The following is a 10,118-nucleotide window of genomic DNA, read 5'->3' on the forward strand; positions in this document are numbered from 1 at the left end:
AGTGAAGCCTGGGTGCGCGCCATTAGCATTGTCTGAAGTTGGGACCTAATATCTACTAACTGCTTCTGTAAAGATTTCGTAGGTCTAGATTGGTTTTCGTCCTCTAAGTCCTTTAGTTTGAGTTCCAAATCGGTCTGGCGTTGTAAATTAAGTTTCTTGAGCTGTGCTCCCGCCTGAATCGCCGCTCCCCGGATGACAGCTTTAAGTGCGCACCAGAAGTTCAGGGTGGACGTGTCTGAAGGAGAATTAAACTCCAAATAGGATGATATACTGTCAGCTATGATTTTTTTTGAAACTGGGTTGGACAGCAAATGGGGAGAGAGTCTCCAAGGACAGGGGGGGGGCAGTGTTGGCTGGCTAGACTCCATTTAAGAATCAGCGGGGCGTGGTCTGACCAAGTTATAGGGAGAATATCTAAAGATCTGGTGAACTGGAGGGTCCATTTGTCCGAAAATATAAAATCAATACGGGAGTAAGAGTTGTGGACAGGGGAATAATAAGTGTACTCCCGTCCTGTGGGGTTTTGCCCTCGCCAAATGTCATAGAGATCAAATTCAGCCAAGAGGTTACGAAAGGCTAAGGAAGGGGCGTTGGGGGGGACTGAAGTGGCGGGAGAGGTCCTGGGAGACCTGTCCAGCTTAGGGTCAAGGACTAAATTAAAATCCCCCATGAGCAAAAGGGAGCCCTTGCGAATCTTATGAATAGTTACACATAACTTTCGGATAAAGGCAACTTGGTGTGAGTTCGGGGCATATGCAGAGACCAGAGTTACCGGTTTTTCGTTTAAAAGGCCGCTCAGTATAAGATACCGGCCGTTTTTATCCGCTGTCTGAGAGTGTAGAGTGAAGGAGATGGAGTCTCTAAATAATATGGCCACACCGTTCCTCTTAAAAGGGCCATTGGCGAAATAACCTAGAGGGAATTTGCGATCTTTGAAAATAGGGGGTGCAATAGATGAAAAGTGTGTCTCCTGCAGGGCAACAATATCAGCTTTATTCTTAGTAAAATAACCCAGAGCCAGTCTACGCTTATTGGGGGAATTCAGCCCCTTAACATTCATGGATAATACCCGAACCATCGGAGCAAGCTAATGTACGTTGTGAGAGGTGAAGGGTCTTGACGCCTACCCAAATAGAATTGTCTCGAGCAGCGAGTACCTACATCATAAAACTGGGGGTGGGTGGGGGGAGGGGGGGTACAGGGAGGTGGGGGGGTACAGGGAGGTGGGGGGGAAGGAAAAAACCAAAACGACCCAGTATATCGGGTCGGCATAACCACTGCAAGGGAGGTAAAAAAGTGCAGTAGTATATTACCAGAGGGGAACATGTGGCCTAGCGCCACCACCCATGAAACTGAACAGAGAAAAAAAAACAACAAGAGTAAGCAGAAGTAAATATGCTTACCAACAGTACACATGAGAGCACATGGACAATTATATAAAAAAAAGAAAAAAAAAAGACAGATATACATAAACTCAGATATAAAATGAGAGGCTGGTACACCATTATCACGACATCACATAGGACAACTCACGTGACCTTATCATGAACAATGGCGCAGTCAATACTGTAGTAACGGTATCAAAAACAGTTCAACTTGAGAACCTAAGCTGGATATATCAACGTCATGCGGTGACCCATTCTGAGCGGATGGTGGGCTGTTTCTTGGATCCAGGGGGTAGTGTAACAGAGATATCCCACTCCGCCAATAATTTGACTCCCGTCTCCAATGAAGTCACTGTGTAAGACTTGTTTTCATGCGAGATGACAAGCTTCACTGGAAAGCCCCATCTGTACGTGATGTCTTGGTCGCGAAGTGCCAGAGTGACGGGAAGGAATGCTCGTCGTTTGGCCAGGGTTAGGGCGGAGAAGTCCGGGAACAGTTGTAAACCGCCGAGGGCATTCGAGTCGGAGTCGCCCGCCTCTCTGGCTGCTTTCAAGATGCGTTCCTTGATTGTGAAAAAATGCACCCTCAGGAGTGTATCTCTCGGGAGCGAGGGGGCAACTGAGCGTGGTTTAGGCAGTCTATGGATCCGGTCAATAAGCAGCTCTCTAGCATCAGCTCTAGGTAGCAGCTTCTGGAACAGGACAGTAGCGTAATTTTCCAACTCGGAGTTCTGCACGGAGTCGGGGATGCCTCGGATCTTAATATTATTCCGCCGGGATCTGTCCTCTATATATGCAATCTTGAGTTTAAACGCCTCAAGGTCACTTTGCTGCTGGTCGTGCGCCGTTATGAGGTCATTATGAGACGAGACCAATTCCTCTACTTTCCTCTCTAGATGGTCCGTACGGTCTCCTATAGCGTGCAGCTCCGTCTTAACCTCCCGAAGGGCTGCGGTGAGGTCCTGCGTCAACTCAGATTTAAATGTTGAGAGGGCCTGGTACAGGGTTTTAACTGTGAGAGGTGCATCAGAATCAGGGTCAAACCCCGGCGGGGAGGTAGGGCTGCTGGGGGTAGCTTGCGGAGAAGCGGCAGCCGGGGACTTCCGTAGAGAAGAGGCGGCAGATGACGACTTCTGAGGCGGGAAAGATACTCTCGGGGGCAGCACCCCTTTGATCTTTTTAGAAGGCATTCCAGTGGAGTGAAGTTCCGCAGACGGGATGTAGATAATAATGAAGAAGCTCAGGATCTCGCAGAATATAACGAAGATTTAGGTAAGCATAAAAGACACGGGTGGTGGCGGGCAGATGATCTGCGCTACATCAGAAGAGCGATATCACACATGGCGAAGCAGAGGGTAATCTCCATCTTGCGGGGCCCAGATGGAAGGTGAGAGGTTCCCAGCCGGGAGAGGGGGTTGGGAAGCCAGGTACACACCTCTGGTCCAGCGGGTCTATTAAAGAAATGCTGTGGGATAGAGGTGAATAGACGTGGTACACTTCTCCCCAGGTACCTCTCTGTCGCAGGGTCCAGGAATCTCAGTGTTTTCTGCAGCTTGCAGCAGCTTCCCTTGTAGAATCCAAGATGGCCGCCGCAGCTCTCTCAGTTTGTGTGAGTCTCACACTCTTCCTCCACTTTCAAGGGTCCCCACAGCTCATAGCCCCACAGGGTAGCCTCCCTAGAGGTCAGGGGGGTAATCTGGGAGGATCCAGAGGCTCCGGAGGGGTCCGCGACTCTTTCCGGCTCCGCCGTGGAGCTCAAAACGCGGGCGCCGGGAGTACGCGAGTCCCCGGCTTCTGGCTAGTCCTAGGCCGCAACCTGCGGGAGCCGTAAAAACAGCTCCCCGGCGGACACTGCCGGGTATAGGAGGCTGCAGGTGGACTGGGGAGCCTCCGGAGGTGGGTTGGGATGGCCCAGGTGGATCTCTTAAAGATGTTTTAAAAGGCCAGGAGAGAGGAGTGCAGCAGAAGCACGTCTTCTCTCTTCTCCTGCTAGGCCACGCCCCCCCCCTTTTTTTTTTTTTTAAAAATAATGCTCGGGTGGATTGGAAAAGGGATGGGGGGGGGGGGGTTGGTGGTAAATTCCCCCCCCCCTACCCCATGGGTGTGACCTGTGTGCTGGTGTGGGTAGAACTGCTGCCTTAGATGTTACAATCCGTGCGATGGAAGATGGAATCAGTGTGGCAGAATGGAGGAAGTGTAGGTACTTACCCTAAGTGTAGCTGTGGGGAATTACCTGGTTTTTTTAGGTTGCTCCCCACAGCTACACCTAGGGTAAGTAACTACACTTCCTCCAGTCTGCCGGCTTTTCCTAGAGGATTACCACCGCGTGATCACAGCTGACCTCCGTATAACAGCACTCCCCACTGATTAGGATTAGGCAGCAGTTGATGTTATGACCCACACCAACGTGGCCACACCAACACTAAACTCCGAGGTGTGTCTCTTTCTCCATCTTGTTCCTGTAAAGAGAAGAAAAACCTTGTAAGTGACAAAGGTACAGTGACTCGTGTACACAACGCAAACAGTGTAGACAGCCATAGATATGAACATTATGAGGGAAAGAGAATGGGAAAACGCTGTGGTTACCATAGCTGAGAAAAGGCGGGAGGGAGTATGTATGAGGATGAGGTTGGAGATATAGGTAGCCGAGCAGTGCGGTTGGAGGGGGCCTTGTATGTGAGGGTGAGAGGTGGAGCAGTATTCTGTAAGTGAAGGAGAGCCAGTGTTAGGCGGGGGAGGCAGATGTGGAGCAGCAAGACTAATCTAGCTGCAGTGTTAAGTATGGATTGTAGGGAAGTGTTAAGTATGGATTGTAGGGAAGCAAGATGGGAGTGAGGGAGGCCTGGAAGGAGATGGTTGCAGTAGTCAAGATGGGAAAGCATGAGTGGGTGGACAATAGTTTTATTGGCAGCTTTGAAAGTCACTTACTGTCTAGATGGTCTTCTCTGTTATTTTGGGTTATGAGATCTCTGTGTTACAGGGAATAACATACAATACATTTTAGGAGGATTATAGAGAGTAACCAGCAATACAAGCTAGTTACTAAATGTACAGGTTAATTACATTTCATTCAGAAGATAACAAGATGGCCATAAAGGTTACAGATAGCCATAAGCAGACTAGGGTAAGCAGAGGTGGGGGTGTCAGTGGTGGCTGATGTAACGGGAATCTAAACACTATTCTGTCATTATATACACTAGTATATTAGACACAGTGGCCGCTAAAGATGGGTACACACCTGCGCGACCCTCGGCTGATCGGGTAAAACGCTCCCAATCAGCCAAGCTCTGTGTGTACTCAGCTGTGACCCCTATGACCTCCTGTTAGGTGGGGGAAGGGGGGTAGCAGCTCCTCTCTGGGGATTGGGAGGTCGCATGTGCAGCACATAAGATGTGACCTCCCAGTCCTGGCCGTTGCAGGAGCGTTATAAGCCATTTATCATATAACCCTCCTACATCCATACAGAGTACACACCTATACAATCAACGGCTGTTCACCTGATATCTGGAGAACGGGGTGACGATTGTATAGGTGTGTACCCAGCTTTAATCCCGGCTGCAGATTACCTCAGTCCTACATAGAGAATTTTGACAGACGATTAGAACCACTTGGCCCATCTAGCCTGCCCTAAATACATGTATACGCACACACTAGGGTTACTATTGATGGGAGACAATTTACCAGATTGTAGGAGGAAACTGGAGTACCCGGAGGAAACCCACACAAGCACGGGGAGAATATACAAACTCAGGGCCATGGTGGGTACTGACCCACGACTTCAGTGCTGTGAGGCAGTAATGCTAACCACTACGCCATCCGTACTGCCCAACTGCTGTATGCCACAGCCATATGGCTCAGTCTCCCTCATATTCCCTAGATTGACGTATAGATGTTTTATTCACTCACCCTTATCGTCTCCAATACATCCACGAATGTCAGAATGTTGTTGTCAATGGCTGTAAAGAAAATGTAAAACAATAGTCAGTGTCTTGGATTCTGCAGCTGCTCATTGATGGGTAATGTGACTTGTACAATGTTTCTAATAGCCGCTGAATTCAACTTACAATGGGTGGGCACCATTGTTTTTGCTAACTAATTAGATGCGCACATTTACCCACGTTTACTCTTCATAGGATTTAAGGTGCCCTTTTCTTCATAGCCCCTGAGCAGGTGTAAGGTTTGGGAAATCCCTATTTTAAGATAACAATATTGGGACTTGGGTCAGGACCCCTGGGGCACTCCCAGTAATGAATGATTAGGCACTTTGAAGTTTTTAATTAGCTTCATTTGTCCAATCATGGTGTCATTTTTGGGAAGATATTCTGCAAGTATAATGGGATAACTGATGCTGGACAGGTATATGGGGTGTTGTATTGATGGGACCGGTGTTTTTAGGCTAGCAGGTGGGAGTTACAGGGGTTTTCAACACATTTTAGAAATTGGCAAAAATGACACAAAAAAATCTATTTACCATGGAATTGTGAGTTAAGTGTGAGCGCCACAGATGAGCTAAGTGACATTTCCCCACAATATGTGCATTAATTCAGTGCGCGGTAAACAATATGTTACAGCCGGCTAATCTGCCCCTTAGTGGGAAACAGTGTTTAGCATATAATAGCTATGTGGAGATCTCTGTAACTGTAATATAAGTGCTGGAATCAGTATAAGACCCACAACGCCTGAGCGCAAGTGCGTTATACAAGGCTATGACTGACCCATCTCCCAATGCAGATAGTCTCCCACTGCTACACTGATCATGGCTGCACAACTTATGGCCGGTGTGGGCCCCATGGCTGTAACTGACTGATCTCCCAATGCAGATACTCTCCCACTGCTACACGGATCATGGCTGCACAACTTATGGCTGGTGTGGGGCTCCATGGCTGTAACTGACCGATCTCCCAATGCAGATACTCTCCCACTGCTACACTGATCATGGCTGCACATCTTATGGCCGGTGTGGGGCTCCATGGCTGTAACTGACTGATCTCCCAATGCAGATACTCTCCCACTGCTACACTGATCATGGCTGCACATCTTATGGCCGGTGTGGGGCTCCATGGCTGTAACTGACCCATCTCCCAATGCAGATACTCTCCCACTGCTACACTGATCATGGCTGCACATCTTATGGCCGGTGTGGGGCTCCATGGCTGTAACTGACCCATCTCCCAATGCAGATACTCTCCCACTGCTACATTGATCATGGCTGCACATCTTATGGCCGGTGTGGGGCTCCATGGCTGTAACTGACTGATCTCCCAATGCAGATACTCTCCCACTGCTACACTGATCATGGCTGCACATCTTATGGCCGGTGTGGGGCTCTATGGCTGTAACTGACCCATCTCCCAATGCAGATACTCTCCCACTGCTACACTGATCATGGCTGCACATCTTATGGCCGGTGTGGGGCTCCATGGCTGTAACTGACCCATCTCCCAATGCAGATACTCTCCCACTGCTACACTGATCATGGCTGCACAACTTATGGCCGGTGTGGGGCTCCATGGCTGTGACTGACTGATCTCCCAATGCAGATACTCTCCCACTGCTACACTGATCATGGCTGCACAACTTATGGCCGGTGTCGGGCTCCATGGCTGTAACTGACTGATCTTCCAATGCAGATAGTCTCCCACTGCTACACTGATCATGGCTGCACATCTTATGGCCGGTGTCGGGCTCCATGGCTGTAACTGACTGATCTCCCAATGCAGATACTCTCCCACTGCTACACTGATCATGGCTGCACATCTTATGGCCGGTGTGGGGCTCCATGGCTGTAACTGACCCATCTCCCAATGCAGATACTCTCCCACTGCTACACTGATCATGGCTGCACATCTTATGGCCGGTGTGGGGCTCCATGGCTGTAACTGACCTATCTCCCAATGCAGATACTCTCCCACTGCTACACTGATCATGGCTGCACATCTTATGGCCGGTGTCGGGCTCCATGGCTGTAACTGACTGATCTCCCAATGCAGATACTCTCCCACTGCTACACTGATCATGGCTGCACAACTTATGGCCGGTGTGGGCCCCATGGATGAACACATTACTTATTACTCCCAAGTGCATGATTAGGAACGGACATGACTATGTAAAGTGATTAGTGTTACATGTACCTGCAGCTGCCGGGTGCATACATGCATAGTATAATACATATCAGTCCCTAGATGGGGCGTTTGATTAGTTCAGAGCTTTTGGGAGCAACCACCATACACTATGAGTCAGGGGCGTCACTAGATATGTGTAGGCCCCATAGCAACTGTTTATAAGATCCCTTATGTACCACCAAATGATGCATAATCTATACAGCACAGGAACTATAACAGGGAAGATAGGTCCCCCTCAGGTGTGAGCTGCACCCCCATAGCCTATGGTAGTTCTGCCCTTGTATTCAGTATCCTGACTGCATGATTCCCCAAAGGTGTATTAATTGTAATCAACAAGAGAATTCACATCATTTCACAGCTTTATCTACGTTACTTACTGGTGAGACCTTCATCGGCACGCATTGCGCAGTCAAAAATAAAGTCTATGACTGATGACATTCTTGGACCTGTTGAGTGCAAATATAAAAAAATGAGTAATCTGTGTAATATATATATATATATATATATATATATACACATACATACATACATATACATACTAATAAATCTGATGGAGAAATGTAACACAGTAACAAGGACAGGTGATGTGCGATTATTATCTAGGTGGTAATTTGAGAACCTGTATGTAATTGTCTAATGTGCTTACTATGTATTATGGGCCTGATTCTGAGGTGACAGACAAGCTAGGTACACACTATACAAATATTGGGCCGATTTGCTAATAATCGGGTTCTCAGGCAATTTTTTTGTATAGTGTGTACGAAGGAGCGTTTTGGCATTTTGCCGATAATTCTGGGAAATCTTTCCCACATCAAACCAAAAAAATATCTCGGCCACAATGACCTGATATGGAGCAGTGTGTGTGCGTTCTCAATAATCTGCCCATATTTACTATGTTTCCTGTCACTATGTCATCCTCCTTGTGGGTGGACATATGCAAATGCAGTGTGATGTGTAGCTCAGATAGGGGGGGTTGGTGGTAAATCTCCCCCATGGGTGTGACCTGTGTGTGCTGGTGTGGGTAGAACTGCTGCCTTAGATGTTATAATCCGTGCGAGTCAATGGGGGGTATGAGGTGAATTTGGTGTCTGAGGTCCATGGTGAGGTCAGCTGTGATCACGCGGTAATCCTCTGTAGGGTCACTAGGAGAAGATGGAATCAGTGTGGCAGACTGGAGGAAGTGTAGGTACTTACCCTAAGTGTAGCTGTGGGGAATTACCTGTTTTTTTAGGTTGCTCCCCACAGCTACACCTAGGGTAAGTACCTACACTTCCTCCAGTCTGCTGGCCTCTCCTAGATGATTACCGCATGATCACAGCTGACCTCACCATGGACCTCAGTATAACTGCACCCCCCTCACTGACTAGGATTAGGCAGCAGTTGATGTTAAGACCCACACCATCGCGGCCTCACCCACACAAAACTCCCTGATGTGCTTGTCTCTGCATCTTGATCTTGTAAAGAGAAGAGAAACCTTGTAAGTGACAAAGGTACAGGGACTCATGTACACAACGCAAACAGTGTAGACAGCCATAGATATGAACATTATGAGGGAAAGAGAATGGGAAAACGCTGTGGTTACCATAGCTGAGAAAAGGCGGGAGGGAGTATGTATGAGGATGAGGTTGGAGATATAGGGAGCCGAGCAGTGCGGTTGGAGGGGGCCTTGTATGTGAGGGTGAGAGGTGGAGCAGTATTCTGTAAGTGAAGGAGAGCCAGTGTTAGGCGGGGGAGGCAGATGTGGAGCAGGGAGACAAATCTAGCTGCAGTGTTAAGTATGGATTGAAGGGAAGCAAGATGGGAGTGAGGGAGGCCTGGAAGGAGATGGTTGCAGTAGTCAAGATGGGAAAGGATGAGTGGGTGGACAATAGTTTTATTGGCAGATTTGAAAGTCACTTACTTTCTAGATGGTCTTCTCTGTTATTTTGGGTTATGAGATCTCTGTGTTACAGGGAATAACATACAATACATTTTAGGATTATAGAGAGTAACCACCAATACAAGCTAGTTACTAAATGTTACAGGTTTTTCTCTAACGTCCTAAGTGGATGCTGGGGACTCCGTCAGGACCATGGGGTTTAGCGGCTCCGCAGGAGACAGGGCACAATAATAAAAGCTTTAGGATCAGGTGGTGTGCACTGGCTCCTCCCCCTATGACCCTCCTCCAAGCCTCAGTTAGATTTTTGTGCCCGGCCGAGAAGGGTGCAATCTAGGTGGCTCTCCTGAGCTGCTTAGAATAAAAGTTTAAGTTAGGTTTTTTATTTTCAGTGAGTCCTGCTGGCAACAGGCTCACTGCTACGAGGGACTTAGGGGAGAGAAGTAAACTCACCTGCGTGCAGGATGGATTTGCTTCTTAGGCTACTGGACACCATTAGCTCCAGAGGGAGTCGGAACACAGGTCTCACCCTGGGGTTCGTCCCGGAGCCGTGCCGCCGACCCCCCTTGCAGATGCCGAAGTTGAAGAGGTCCAGAGGTCCAGAAACAGGCGGCAGAAGACTTTCAGTCTTCATAAGGTAGCGCACAGCACTGCAGCTGTGCGCCATTGTTGTCAGCACACTTCATACCAGCGGTCACTGAGGGTGCAGGGCGCTGGGGGGGGCGCCCTGGGCAG

The 10,118-nt window shown here is 48.6% G+C and overlaps 1 long non-coding RNA gene across 1 annotated transcript; it reads right to left on the reverse strand.

The window, feature by feature from the left end:
- Window positions 1-4,292: 4,292 nt before the first annotated feature.
- LOC134956702 (uncharacterized) lies at window positions 4,293-9,452 on the reverse strand. The gene is made up of 4 exons (XR_010186107.1): window positions 9,408-9,452; window positions 7,885-7,953; window positions 5,292-5,341; window positions 4,293-4,354 (listed from the first exon to the last, which is right to left on the reverse strand). It is a non-coding gene; the product is annotated as an uncharacterized LOC134956702 (long non-coding RNA).
- Window positions 9,453-10,118: the final 666 nt, after the last annotated feature.

The sequence above is a fragment of the Pseudophryne corroboree genome, chromosome 9 (genome assembly GCF_028390025.1).
Source record: "Pseudophryne corroboree isolate aPseCor3 chromosome 9, aPseCor3.hap2, whole genome shotgun sequence".
Taxonomy (NCBI): domain Eukaryota; kingdom Metazoa; phylum Chordata; class Amphibia; order Anura; family Myobatrachidae; genus Pseudophryne; species Pseudophryne corroboree.